The 13,268-nt window shown below is 55.4% G+C and overlaps 1 protein-coding gene and 1 non-coding gene across 3 annotated transcripts in view; both read right to left on the reverse strand.

Moving 5' to 3' along the window:
* SHANK2 (SH3 and multiple ankyrin repeat domains 2) overlaps positions 1–13,268 on the reverse strand; it is a 470,853-nt gene that overhangs the window by 229,969 nt on the left and 227,616 nt on the right. The gene's annotated exons all lie outside the window — the stretch shown is intronic.
* Positions 3,669–3,741, reverse strand: TRNAD-GUC (transfer RNA aspartic acid (anticodon GUC)). Its single transcript has one exon. It is a non-coding gene; the product is annotated as a tRNA-Asp (tRNA).

Below are 13,268 nucleotides of genomic sequence, written 5' to 3' on the forward strand. Positions count from 1 at the left end.
TCTTCCTGGGGCAGGGATCAAGCCTGTGTCCCTTGCATTGGCAGGTGGATTCTTAACCACTGTGCCACCTAGGAAGTCCCTCCCCCCAGTTCCTGTGTTGAATACACTCCTATGTAATGGTATTTGGAGGTGGGGCCTTTGCGGGTTAATTAGGTTTAGATGAGGTCATGAGGATGGGGCCCCCATGATGGGATTAGTGCCCTTACAAGAAGACAAAGACTAGAACTTTCTCTCTCTCTCTGCCACATGAGGACACAGTGACACCCAGCTTCCCAGACACCCCCACCAGAAACATGCCAGCTCTGCGTCGCCCCAGTACCTGCCTCATGCTGGCCTCTGCCCTGCATGCTCCACTATGCACCCACCCATGCTTCCCAGCAGCTCTGAGAGGGAGATTGGTCTGTACCCCCAATTCTGAGATGGGAAAACCGACTTGTGCAGGCTCACGAAGGTTGGAGGTGGAGAGTAGTAGTGAGTCAGACTCAGGCCAAGCGATCCTCACGTATGAACATCAGGGACCCCCAACAATGAAGTCCCCATGCTGCCGTTGCCGACGGTGTGTCTGGGGATGGCTGAGCCTAAGGGCTCCCCAGAAAGTGATCTGGAAGGACCAGGGTCCCTAAAATGGCAGTGCATAGACTTCCCTCTCCCTGCTGTCTTGGGGAGAGAGGAAACTTGCAACGGAAGCTTTCCTCCCAGACGCACCTCTGGAGCACAACTACTCACAGTGTGGACCATGTAGGAGAGGATGGGGCGGTGCCGCATGCCAGGGGAAGCCTCAGGCAGCACCCCAGCTCCTGGTACCTGTGGATCAGAGGACACTCCAGGGGCCTTTGGCGTGGAGAGGAGGAAGCACTCCTCAGGTGGTCCCTCGCCCTTCCTGGGGTCCTCCCTGAAGTGGTCACTCCCCAAGGCAGTCACCCGCTCTCCCTGGGGTCCTCCCCAAGGTGGTCACCTGCCCTTCCCAGGTCCTCCCTGAGGTGGTCCCCCAGCCTCCCCCTGAGTCCTCCTCTCCCTGATAAAGATGCTCTTCTAGCTGGTCTGGGCGGGGAAGGGGTTGCTTGACCAACGCAAGGAACATCCTAATTCCAAGGAGACGTCTGTAAATGCTTCCTTGTGCTAACTGGCCAGAGGGTGGCCTGCCCCAGAGGGTGGGTCTATGCGGGGCAGCCAGCTAGGGATGGGGCTGCAGCCTCGGCCCACGTCCAGGAAGGCACGGCCGCAATCCACCCACAGACTCTTACATCTCTAGCGCTCAGAGGACTGATGATTCTAGAATACAGACTCTACGGGGCCAGTTTTCCTGCACACAGATGGTGAGAAGGCCTGTCGTTTGCTCCCTGTCAGTAACAAACTTGGCACATAAATGAAAAAAACAAAAGATACGTTTGTTAATAAGGCTCCACAGAGAACGTGCAGGACAAAGACAAGGCTTCCCAGTGGTACCCAGGGGCGGAGAGCCCAGGTCTCCTCTGCAGCAGAAGGGCTCAGGCCTTCTGACTCCCGGTGCCGGGTGCCAGGTGCAGGGCCCAGGCGATACCAGGACCCAGCAACCTCCCTGTGGCTAAGTCCTAGGAGGACGGTGTGGTCCCAGCCAACAGGACAGGACCCAGAGGTCCGGAGCAGGGGGCTGACCAAGGTCACGCAGACATCAAGCAAGGAGTGAGCCGCGGCTTCTCTAGAATCCTGTGCTGGGCGGACCCTTGGAGCTGTCAGCCTGGTTCCCTTCTGCATCCAAGGGCCAGATGGAGGATGAAGGACCTTCTGCAGCCAAGCAGAACCCGGGTCCCCGGTCTGGTGGCCGTGTCTGAGCAGGAAGTCAGCGTCAGGTGGGGGTCTCACTCCTCCCCACCCACAGCGAAGAGTGTCTTCACGCAAAACGAAGCCGTGTGTTCTTAAGGGCATGTGACAAACGAGTTTCCCGAACACATTAAAGCTCCGTTGGAATAACAAATAAAGGAATTTGGTCTAGAGCAGCGGATGGCATAACTCAATTCCAGAAGGGATGCCTGGGGCTGGATTGGGTCTCCTGTGCCCTGATTTCTGGTGCTGGTGGCAAAACCTCACCTGGGCTGGAGGTGGAGGTGACCCTCACCTGGACTGCTGCGACCCGTGGAGAATGATTGCCTGTGAAGGGAACCTTCTGGAAGGGTCTCCCGTTTGGGTCTGCACGGAGATAAAGGTAGGAACAATGTTTGAAGCACAGTGGCCCAGAGTGCCCAGGATGTGGGCGGCACACCTGGCCACAGCTACAGCCACAGAAGCCTCGGGGGCCAAGGGGGATGTTGGCACCCAGGGGCAAAGCCGGTTCACACGAGTGGTTGGTCCAACATCAGGGATGCACGTGCACAGAGGGATGACCGTGTGAGGACACAGCGAGATGGCAGGGGTGGGGGGTGGTGGAGGGTGTGTCACAAGCCAGGCAGAGAGGCCTCAGAAGGGACCACACCTGCCTGCACTTTGACCTTGCACTTCCAGCCTCCGGGACCGGGAGAAAATAAACACGTGTCGTTTAAGCCCCGCCATCCGTGTGATTTCGTGATGGCAGGAGAGCTGACTGACACGGAGCCCCACTCACCCCCCACCCAGCTTTCCTAGGAAAGCTGCATGGTGCCTTGAAGCCTGTTGATTTATTTTTATTTTTTGGCTACTATTATAATTCTTATTTGCACATATTGTGCAGCAAGCACTTCACATACATCCCTCTCTGCCCCCTGACAACCTTCCAGGGAAGCACGGTTATCCCCATTTTACAGATGGAGACCCTGGAGCTCAGAAACCACACACCAACGGAACCAGGATGGGATCCCAGGCCTGTCGCGTTACAGAGGCTCTGGCTTCTCAACTCTTCTACAGTGATTTTCCCGCATCTAAGAAAGTCCCCTTTCAACTCTGCACTGTTGGTGGGAATGTAAACCGGTGCAGCCACTATGGAAAACAGTACAGAGGTTCCCCATAAAATTAAGACTAGAACTAATATATGATCCAGCAATCCCACTTCTGGGTATACATCCAAAGGAAATGAAATCACTGTCTCAAAGAGAGATCTGTACTCCCAAGTTCATCACCGAATGTTCACAAGAGCCAAGGTATGAAAACAGCCTAAATGCCCGTGGAGGGATGAATGGACTAAGAAGATGTGGTACATAGACACAGTGGAATATTACTCAACCATAAAAATGGAAGGACATCCTGCCATTTGCAACAATATGGATGACCCTAGAGGACATTCTGTTAAGTGAGGTAAGTCAGAGAAAGACAAATAACATGTGATCTCATTTATATGTGGAATCTAAAAAAGAAACCTCACAGAAACAGAGAGTAAAATGGTGGTTGCCAGGGACTGGGATGGGGGAGATGGGGAGATGTGGGTCAAAGGGTACTAATTTTCAGCTATAAGAAGAATAAGGTCTGAGGATCTAATGTACAGCATGGTGACTACACTTGATGGCACTGTTGTAAAACTGAAATTTGCTAAGAGAGTAGAATTTAAATGTTCTTACCCAAAAAAGAGAGATACATGTGAGACAAGTGAGGTGAAGCGTGTGTTAATTAACTCAATGGGGGAATCCTTTCACGATGCGTACGTATATGAAATTCTAATGTTGTACACACCTTAAATAACTTACGATTTTTTTGGCTGTGCCGTGTGGCCTGTGGGATCTTAGTTCGCCAACCAGGGATCGAACCTGGGCCCTTGGCAGTGACAGCACCCAGTCCTAACCACTGGACCACCGGGGAAGTCCCAAATATCTTACAATTTTATTTGCCAATGAAAAAATAGTGCCCTTTTACTCAGCCCTAACCTGGAATGTCATCTTCACCTTGAGTGGCCTCTGCATCTGATGAAGGACCAGCTAGATGTGTGCAGGAGATGCTGGGTCCTTCACCATCGTGATAAAACCCTTTTAGATGAGTCGCTGCTAAAGGAACCAGGAACATTTTGGTAGGGAAATAAAGAGTTGGGGGGGAAATATGCCTAAATGTTAACAATGTGTGTTTCTTTATGGTGGGGTAACACGGAATTTTTATTTTCTTTTTTTATATTTTTCTAGATTTTCTGTGAGGAATGTATTATTTTTAGAGAAAGAAAAACACCTTGATAAAGCATAATTAAAAGGTGAACTTTGTAGCTTGTTCTATGAAAACAGTTAAGTATTTAGCTCATGACCTTGGAAGAGAAGTTGGGCCCAACGTGTGAAAATTTTTTAAAAAATTAAAAAAAATTTAATAGAAGAGACTTCCCTGGTAGTGCAGTGGTTAAGACTTCGTCTTCCAATGCAGGGGGTGCGGGTTCGATCCCTGGTCGGGAGCTAAGATCCCATATGCCTCACGGACAAAAAAACAAAACATGAAACAGAAGCAATAGTGTAACAAATTCAATAAAGGCTTTAAAAATGGTCCACATCAATCAATCCATCAATCAATAACAAAAACTATCCGGAGGCACACTTGGGCTCAGTATAGATGAGACTGGCTGATCTGGGAGTTGGCCAGAAAGCGTCCAGCCACAGGCTGGGGTCAGGCTGGACCAGATGAGGTCCTTTCCACTTATATTCTGTGACCTGAAGCCAATCTAGTTCCTAGTGTCTGTTCTTGGTTAGGGACACGGAGAAGAAAGATGCCGCCTCAATCTCCCAACCGAGCAGCCGGCTGTCATATCAGAGCCCCTCTTATCCCGGGGGATGCCCTGTATTTCAGGTAATGAGCCTGAAACAAACCATGAGGGGGGGACAAAACCCCAGCTTGGCCTCTCTACTAGATGGAGATCCTGCACGATCACAGGACCAGCCAGACCAGGGGCTCCCTGGGGGCGGGATTTTTGCATCTGCTCACTGCTCTCTCCCAGGCACCTTGAACAGAGCCTGGCACATAGTAGGTGCTCAGTAGACACCTGATGAATGAAACAATGACTGCATGGGCTTCTCAGAACCCCATCCTTACATTCGCATGAATGAAAATTTTAACATCTCACTGCACTGGGGTCTTGGGACAACCTCAGGGAAAGGGCCCCATCCTGGGACTGGAACATAGTAGGTGCTCAGTAAATGCTGGTTCATCTATCCTGATCTCTGCTCTGTGTCGCTGTGGCCTGGGAGTCCCCCATGCTGGGACCACCCATCCTGTACCTGAAGCCTCAGGAAACCCTCCTTCAATGGATAGACCTGGTCTTTTCTGGGTCTCATACCATCCTGCAACTATAAACAGGGAGAGGCAGGAGCACCCCACCCCTGGTGTGATGGCGTCAGAGGGCCTGGGATTGAAAGCCTCCTTCTCCTCCCCCTCACCCCCTGCCTGCTCTGATAGGCTCGGGCAACAGCATCAGCCGGCCCCAGTTATTTTTAATCACATGATTACCCGGGGTCTTTTGTCACTTAAACAGTTTAATTGGGAGCTGTGGCCCGCCTACAGCAGAGCTGCTGGAAGAGACGTCAGCTGGAACACCCCGGCAGCAGCAGGTGGAGAGGGGGCTTGCCCCAGAGCCAGCGCCTTCCCGGGGCTGCTCCAGGCACCCAGAGCTAGTCTGGTTCCATCAGGCAGATGGGGGAGAGCCACACCCCTCCCCTGCGGGGAAGCTCCTTGAGGACCTGCAGCCCCGGGGCAGGTGGTGCTTGTCGGGGCTGGCCATGGAGACAAGTCGCAGCTGAAGACCCTTTTGATGGGCAGTCAAGTGGAGGGGATGAAGTTTATTGGTGCTATCCCTTGCTTATCTGTTCATGCATTCACCTACCCACCCATCTTGTCCGTCCATCCTTCCTTTCATCTATCCATCCACCTACCATTTATGCATCTATCTATCCATCAATCTGCTCAACCACTTACCATCCACCCATCCAGCCATCAAATCACCCACACTTTCCAACCAGTCATTCACCTATCTCATACATTGATCCATTGTTCATTGTTCATCTACCAGGTACCTTCTCTCACCATCAGACCCACTCAGCTTCCCTGAGGTTTTGTCAACTCATTCATCCATCCCCTTATCCCATCATCCCATCCACCCATCCATCCATCCATCTCCATCCATCACCCACCCATCATCCATCCATCCATCATCCATCCATCCACCCATCATCCATCCATCCATCCCCATCCATCTTCATCCACCCATCCATCCATCCATCATCCATCTATCCATCCATCCACCCACGCACCCAACCACCATCCATCCAACCATCCATCATCCATCCACCCATCCATCCACCAATCCACCAACCCATCCATCCATCCATCCATCCATCCTTCATCTATCCATCCACCCATCCATCCATCCGTCCATCCGTCCATCATCCATCCATCCATTCATCCATCCATCATCCACCCATCCATCATCCATCCATCCATCTGTCCATCCACCATCCATCCATCCGCCATCCATCCATCCCCATCCATCTTCATCCACCCATCCATCCATCCATCCATCATCCATCCATCCATCCATCCATCCATCCATCCATCCATCCTTCCCATACATTCACCTATTGTTCACTAAGCACCTACCAGAAACTTTCTCCTACCTTTAAATCCACTTACTTTCTAAGATGCAGTGCCTACTCACAGCTTCCAGCTGGTGGGAGTCTCTGGGCCCTTCCCACCCCCTTGTCTGGCTCCCTGCCAGGCTGCATCCCACCCCTCATCATAACTCAAGCAGCTGACACTCACCCCTCAGAGCAGGAAGGAAACTAACAGGACACCTGACGTGTGCTAGGCCTGCTGCCTCTGTCTTCCCACTAAGTGATGATCAAAGTCCACCCTGCTTTTCCCAGGAGAACCACAAGCTGTAGAATGAGGCCTGGAATGCATGCTGGACTCTGGATCCAGGATTCTTTCTACTCCCCCGGTGGCCCCCCAGGAAGCAGTACTTGTGGTGATGGACTCTGGAAAGTCTCAAGGACAGGCTCAGTGTCCAGATTCCAGATTCCCACCTTGGTTCCCGCGCTGTCCCAGCTAAGGGGCTGGACCTCTCCCCGTCTTCATTTCCTCCCCGTGAGACAGGATAACGATACTCATCTTATGGGAGCTGGTGTTACCTGCTGCTCCCTCAGCTGGCCACCTTGGCAGCTACATATTTTGGCAACTTTCAACCACTGGAGTCCACTGCTCTGTCCCCAAGCCACACTCTTGGTGGCCTCAGGGGCCAGGGAAGCAGAGACTTTGCAGTCCTTCCTGCAACACTGGGAGCATGTCTCCTCCCGGTGATCTCATCCTTCAAAACACAGATTGGCTGTCATCCCGTCTGGGAGGGCACAGCTGCCCAGGAGCCCACCAGGCTGAAGAAGGCCGAGGGGTCCCCGCCCCTCAAGCCACTGCACAAAGTGGAAGCTTGGGATGCTCTTCCTATGGGAGGGGCACTGTTTCCCTGCCCAGGTCCGGCCCCAACTTGTCAGACTTCTTTTTACCAGGAACCACCTGAGACCAAATAGGAAGGGGGCCTGGGATCCTGGTTTCAGAAACCACACTCCAAACCAGGCCACCAACTGGCTTTGTCACCCCCCCTACCCCCAGTCCAGAACTCTCAGATGACAGGCAGGCCTGGTGGGAAGCCATGGCAGCCCTAATCTGTTTTGGCTCCAGAGGCTGCAAGGTCGGAGCGGTCCAGCTGTGGCCACCCCACTGGCTGGTGGAGATAAGGAGGGGAGGGGAGCATGCTTGGTTCTCGGCCACTCTCTGTGCCTGGTGGGGAGAACGGTCACGAATTCTGAAGCCTTCCTGCACAGGTGAGACCAGCACTGATAAGAAAAGTGAAGAGAAAGTTTGCCACTGGCTGGAAGGGGAAAATACACACTTTGGATACCTTGCGTGTAGTTTGTAAGCCGGTTCTTAGCCTGGACTCTTGGACTCCTGGCACCTGTGATTCTGCAGAAGCTTTGGGCTCATTTTATGTGTAATGTGCACTGCTGGCTGGACTACTGATCAGATCTGAAAGGGAATCGGAGCCTGGGCAAGGAAGGAAGGAAAGCCTGAGAAGCTGTGAGCCGCAGCGAGGCACCCTGGGTGCAGGTACAAGGGGCTGGGGTGGGCGGGTGGCAGGGGGAGCTCTCGGAGCAACTGCTCACAGCACGAGGCCAGGGAAAAACACTTCGGGAGACGCAACTGCAGAGTGGAGGTGCCCCCCTCCATGTTCGTGCCCCCCAATTTGTATGCTGAAACCCCAATATCCCATGCAACAGGATTTGGAGGAGGGGCCTCTAGGAAGTGATGAGGCCATATGGGGGGTGCCCCCATGAAGGGATTAGTGCCCTCATACAATGAGGCATGAGCAGGTTTCCTCTCTCTCTGCCGTGTGAGGACACGGTGAGAAGGCGGCAGTCTGCAAAACAGGACGTGGGCTCTCACCAAAACCAAACTGGCCAGCACGTCGATCTCGGACTTCCAGCCTCCAGACTGTGAGAACCTGTTGTGGAAGACCCAGTCTCTGGTGTTTTGTTACAGCAGCCCAAGCTGACTCATACAGAGAAGACGCAATTCCCGCTCAGCCCTTGATTCAACAGCAATGCATCTCTGGGATAAGCTTGTGCTACAGTGAGTCACAGGGCTGGGGGCCACCCCCCCAGGGAGACAGTGGCGTGTGCCCACAGGAGACGCAGGGAACCTGCGGGGGCATGTGTCCACTATCTCCCCGCCTCCAGGGGGAAAGGCAGGTCCTGGCCAGCTCCGCCCAGCTCCCACAGTCCTCCAGCCACCAAATCCTTCAGATTCTGACCCTAAAATGTCTTCTTCCATCACATCTCCTTCCCTCCTCTGCAACAGGACTCTAGTGATTTCCCCAGACTCTCCGTGGCCCCCTGAGGCCCGCAAGCCCTGCTCCACCTCGCCCTCAGAGATACCTTCCTGAAACATCCATTGTACGCATCCCCTACCCCCCCCCCCCCACCACAGGGAGACAGAATCCCTCTGTGATGGGTGGGGGGCAATGGGTGGGTCAGGATGGAGCCCCCACCCATGTGCTGCTGTGGGGCACACCCCACCCCCGCCCACCCCCATGGAAGGGAGGACAGATGAGGACCTGAGAGGCGAGACCCAGGGCCCGCCTTGTTCAAGGACTGCAAGTGCCCCCCTCCCAAGCTGTTGGGGGCCTGAGGCCCAGTGTGGATCTCTGCCACCCCCAGGAAGGCCCTGCCCCTTTGGGCTCCCATCTGGAGTCCAGAAATCAGACCCAAGGGCAGCCCTTCCAGGACAGCAAGCAGAGGCCTGCTACTTGTACACCGGAGCGTTCTGTGCCCAGGAAGCCTGCTGGTCCTGTCCCCACGCTGGGGTCTGCTCCATGAGCCTGGTCTGGTTTCTGCTCCCTGACGGGGTCCTGGCTGATGCCTGGCTCGAGGTGTGGTCAGATGTGTCCGCCCTCCAGGGGGAGGAGGCTGGGCAGAGAGAGGGATGGGGAGAGAGGCTCCCTCTGTGATGGGCTGGGGGCACTGGGTAGGTCAGGACAGGGGAGCTCTCTATTTCTGGGCCTTTGTTAGTGTCGTGGGCTGAATGGTGGCCTCCAAATGTACGTCCATGTCCTAATCTCCAGAAGTCGTGAATGTGACCTTGTTTAGAAGATGGTCTTTGCAGATGCGATTAAGAATCTTGAGAGGCGACCACCCTGGATTACCCAGTTGGACCCTAAATCTAATGATCAAAGTCAGAAGAGACACACAGGGGAGATCTGACCAACAGAAGAGGAGGAGGCCAGGTGAAGAGGGAGGCACAGGCTGGAGGGAGGCGGCCACAAGCCAAGGAATCCCCGGAGCCCCCAGGAGCTGGAAGAGGTAGGAAGGACCCTCCCCCAGAGCGTTCGGAGGGAGCCAGCCCTGCCCACACCTTGAGCTCAGACATCTGGCCTCCAGCACTGTGAGAGAATAAATATCTGTTTGAAGTGCTCCCCTCCCCATTTCTGGTACTTTGTTAAAGCTGCCCCAGGACTCATACATCATCCCAGGGATGAAGACGAGGCTGAGGCACAGAGAGGTTATGGGAGGTGGTCCACAACACACAGCTCTGCACACACAGGGCAGAGTGTCAGATGCAAACCCCACTTATCCGGCCCCAAGCCTGTGTTCCTAACGCTCAGTAAGTGGCGGAGCTGGTCCAGGAGCCCAGGAAAGCTCCCAGTCACCACACAGCCTGCCTTTCTGGTCAGATCTCCCATCCCATCTTCCTGGACATGCCCCCCCCTCCAGCCACATCTGCTCTTGGCCTGGCAGCATCGTAAGCCCATGCTCTTGCCTGAGCTGCGCCCTTATTCTAGGATGCTCTTCCTCCTCTGCTCAGCAATGTCCTCCCCACCTTCCCCTGCCCTCTTCCCCACCAACGCACTCTGTGTACTCCACCTCCTCACGGCCCAGGAGCAGGGTCAACGCTGCACGTCTACGGATAAGCTTGAAGAAGATGATGCTTGAACCTGCACACTGGAGTGTGAGATGCCCTGCACAACATTCTTTCCTTCAGCCCTGTGACAGGACTGCAGAGCTCATGGGGTGGAGATGGCTGTTCCCATTCTACAGATGGGAAAATGGAGGCTCAGAATGGGTCACAGCCCAAGGTCAGCAGCAGAGGTGGGAATCTGAACTGGGAAATATCTGATTCTAAAACCCAGGGTTTGTTCTACTAAAAAGTATGTAGCGTGTGCGCATGTGTGTAGGCACCCCAAGTGCTTTATAAGCATCAGCTCAAAATGTTCTTGAGCGGCACTGCAGAGTGGATGATGGGCCCCACGCTGCAAGAGAGACCTGGGCACCTGAGGACATACCGGCAGCCCCACATCACATCATGGGGATGATGCAGAACAGAGGGTCAGATGCTGCCTGCTCTGCTTTTCAGCCCGAACTCACAGCTCCAGGACACAGCCCTCCACCCTGTGCACCCTCCTCCTGCTGCACCCGGAAATGAACCCTCATTCCCCTGGGCTCAGTCCCACTCCTGTGAGTGGTCTCGGTGGGGCTGCTCCTGGAATGTCCTGCCCTGCCCTAGTCTGGGGTGGGCCTGGAGCCAGTTGGATCCCCAGACCCTCTCCCGGGAATGGGAGTCCTGAATAGAGGAATCTGGATGGGCAGAGCTGCCCAGAGCTGCCCAAGCCCCTGCCTTACCTGGTGCCTCTCCCTCCACTCCCGTGAGCCGCCCCACTCCCGCCCTCACCTGTGCCGGCCAGAGTGGGCCTTCTCTCGCTGGCCACCTCGGGAGGCTCTGGGCCCTGCTGCAGCCTGCATTTCTGAAGATGGGAATGCAATTTTGGCTCAAAAGCTAGCCCCACATCTCAATTTGCCACATCTTAGGTTTCAAGCAAGGGTTACTCCCTTCGTCCCTCCTGGCCATAATGTTTCAGTGTTTGGAAAAGCTCTTGGAAAACACAAGTCTTTAAAAAGCAGAACACGTGTGTGCTGACCTGTCCTGCTCAGCCTTCCTGCTGACCAGACTGGGATCCCAGATGCCCATCCGGCCAGCCAGGGACCTGGAAGGGGCTTCGACAGAAGTTACAGGAGGAGAAATGACACAAATCCCGTGCCTGGACCTGCGCAGGGTCAACGGGCAGAATTGCAGACAGAGGCTGCCAAGGGCTGATGAGGGGACCTCCCAGGGGTGTGAGATACCCAGGCGGGGTCGGGGCAGTGCTAGGAGGGAGCATGCGTACAGACACCCAGACACACACATGTGCACTCAAGCACACTCTCACATACACACACCCACCCACACTTGCACTCACACACCCATGTACGCACCCGAGCACAACGCAGTCGTATGTACACAGGTGCACGCACACGCTGTCACCCCCTGCTGCTCAGCACTGAGAGGGGGCCCAGCGCAGCCCCCAAACAGCCCCATTTCCAGTAAAAGCCGCTGAATGCTTCCCTGGGGCGGCCAGCTCCCAAATCACCGGGAGACGGTCTGTGAGCTGAGCCCCAGCTCCGCAGTGGGCCTGCCTGGCCTGTGACGGGGAACCCCGGTGCCTACTGCTTCTGGCTCTGGCTACGTGGGGTCTTGGGTTGGGGGAAGCCCGGCGGGAAGGACTTTATCCGCAGGAAACAAGACCTGGTTCCCCAGGCCAGCAGCTGGCCAGCCTCCAGATCTGCGTCCGTGGTCTCCCTAGCAGCTTTCAGGCCAGCACGGACCGTGGGGCCACGCCCACCTGAATGCTGGGCCACGCCCATCTATCCCTATGGGCTGCTCCGCTGCTGGCTCCACCTTCAGGATGGCAGGTGCCCACCTGGCCCTTAGGTGACCCACCTCCAAGAAGCCAAGCGGGGTCCTGATGAACCTTGTCCCCAGTCACCTGTGGAGACCACGACGTCCCCTTCCAGCTTCAGGCGGGAGCACTGCATGCAGGGGGTGGGAGGGAGCAGGTGACACACCTAGCCCATCAGGGGCATCGGCAGAGGGTTCAGGAGAGCTTGGTCCTGAGCCTGAGGCTGAGGCTGAGGCTGGGAGGATGAGGAAGGGCAGGCTGGACACTGGGCGTGGAGTGTGGCCAGGTGCAAAGGCACAGAGGTGGGGGCAAACAGGATATGTCTGTGGACACAGAGCACCACAAAAGGCCAACAGAGGCATGCTAGTGCCTGAGGGGAGCAGAGAGCAGGGGCCAGATCCAGAGGCCCCATCGGCTTCTCCTGGTGACCCCGAGAGCAACCAGGAGACACTGGGGCTTGAGTATTCCCCACCCCAAAGGGAGGCCCAGCCCGCCTCCTTCCCAGGGTTGGTAGTGCCCTGGCAAGGAGCTGTTCCCTGTCCCCCGTGTCTCTGTCCTCCTTATGGTCCTGGCCACCACCTGCACATGGTGTTTCTGCCCAACCAGAGGCTGGTCTCACGCTGCGGGTTGGGGGACCTGCCTGTCCGCAGCTTACCTGGTGCACAGGCAAGGTCTCAGGCCCTAGGCCAGCCTCACTCATTGCACGTCTGTGTTCCCAGCCCAGGCGCCCCCAACTCTGACAAACCACTGACTCAGAAACTTGCATCCCAGCCCGTCCCCCCTCCCTCTCCATCTCCCCAGCCCACGGGGCCGTAAAGAGGCAGGAGCTCCACGGCAGTAAGCCCACCCCCATCCTACCCCCCTGGTCTGCGCTGCATGTCATCTGACCCTCATCCTAATGGACCACTTGGACACCTGATTATTTGCACAATGCCCAACCTGCGAAATGAGTGAAAAGCATGCCCGTGTACGGGGCTGAGGACAGGGCTCCACGCACTAATATCTGTAGAGTCTCAGGAGAGTGGCTGGCATGCCCATCCAGGGTGTGCCCGAGAGATGCGTGTTACATCCACCCTTGGGGTTTGCACCGCCCTTTGTGCTG

The sequence above is a fragment of the Hippopotamus amphibius genome, chromosome 3 (genome assembly GCF_030028045.1).
Source record: "Hippopotamus amphibius kiboko isolate mHipAmp2 chromosome 3, mHipAmp2.hap2, whole genome shotgun sequence".
Taxonomy (NCBI): domain Eukaryota; kingdom Metazoa; phylum Chordata; class Mammalia; order Artiodactyla; family Hippopotamidae; genus Hippopotamus; species Hippopotamus amphibius.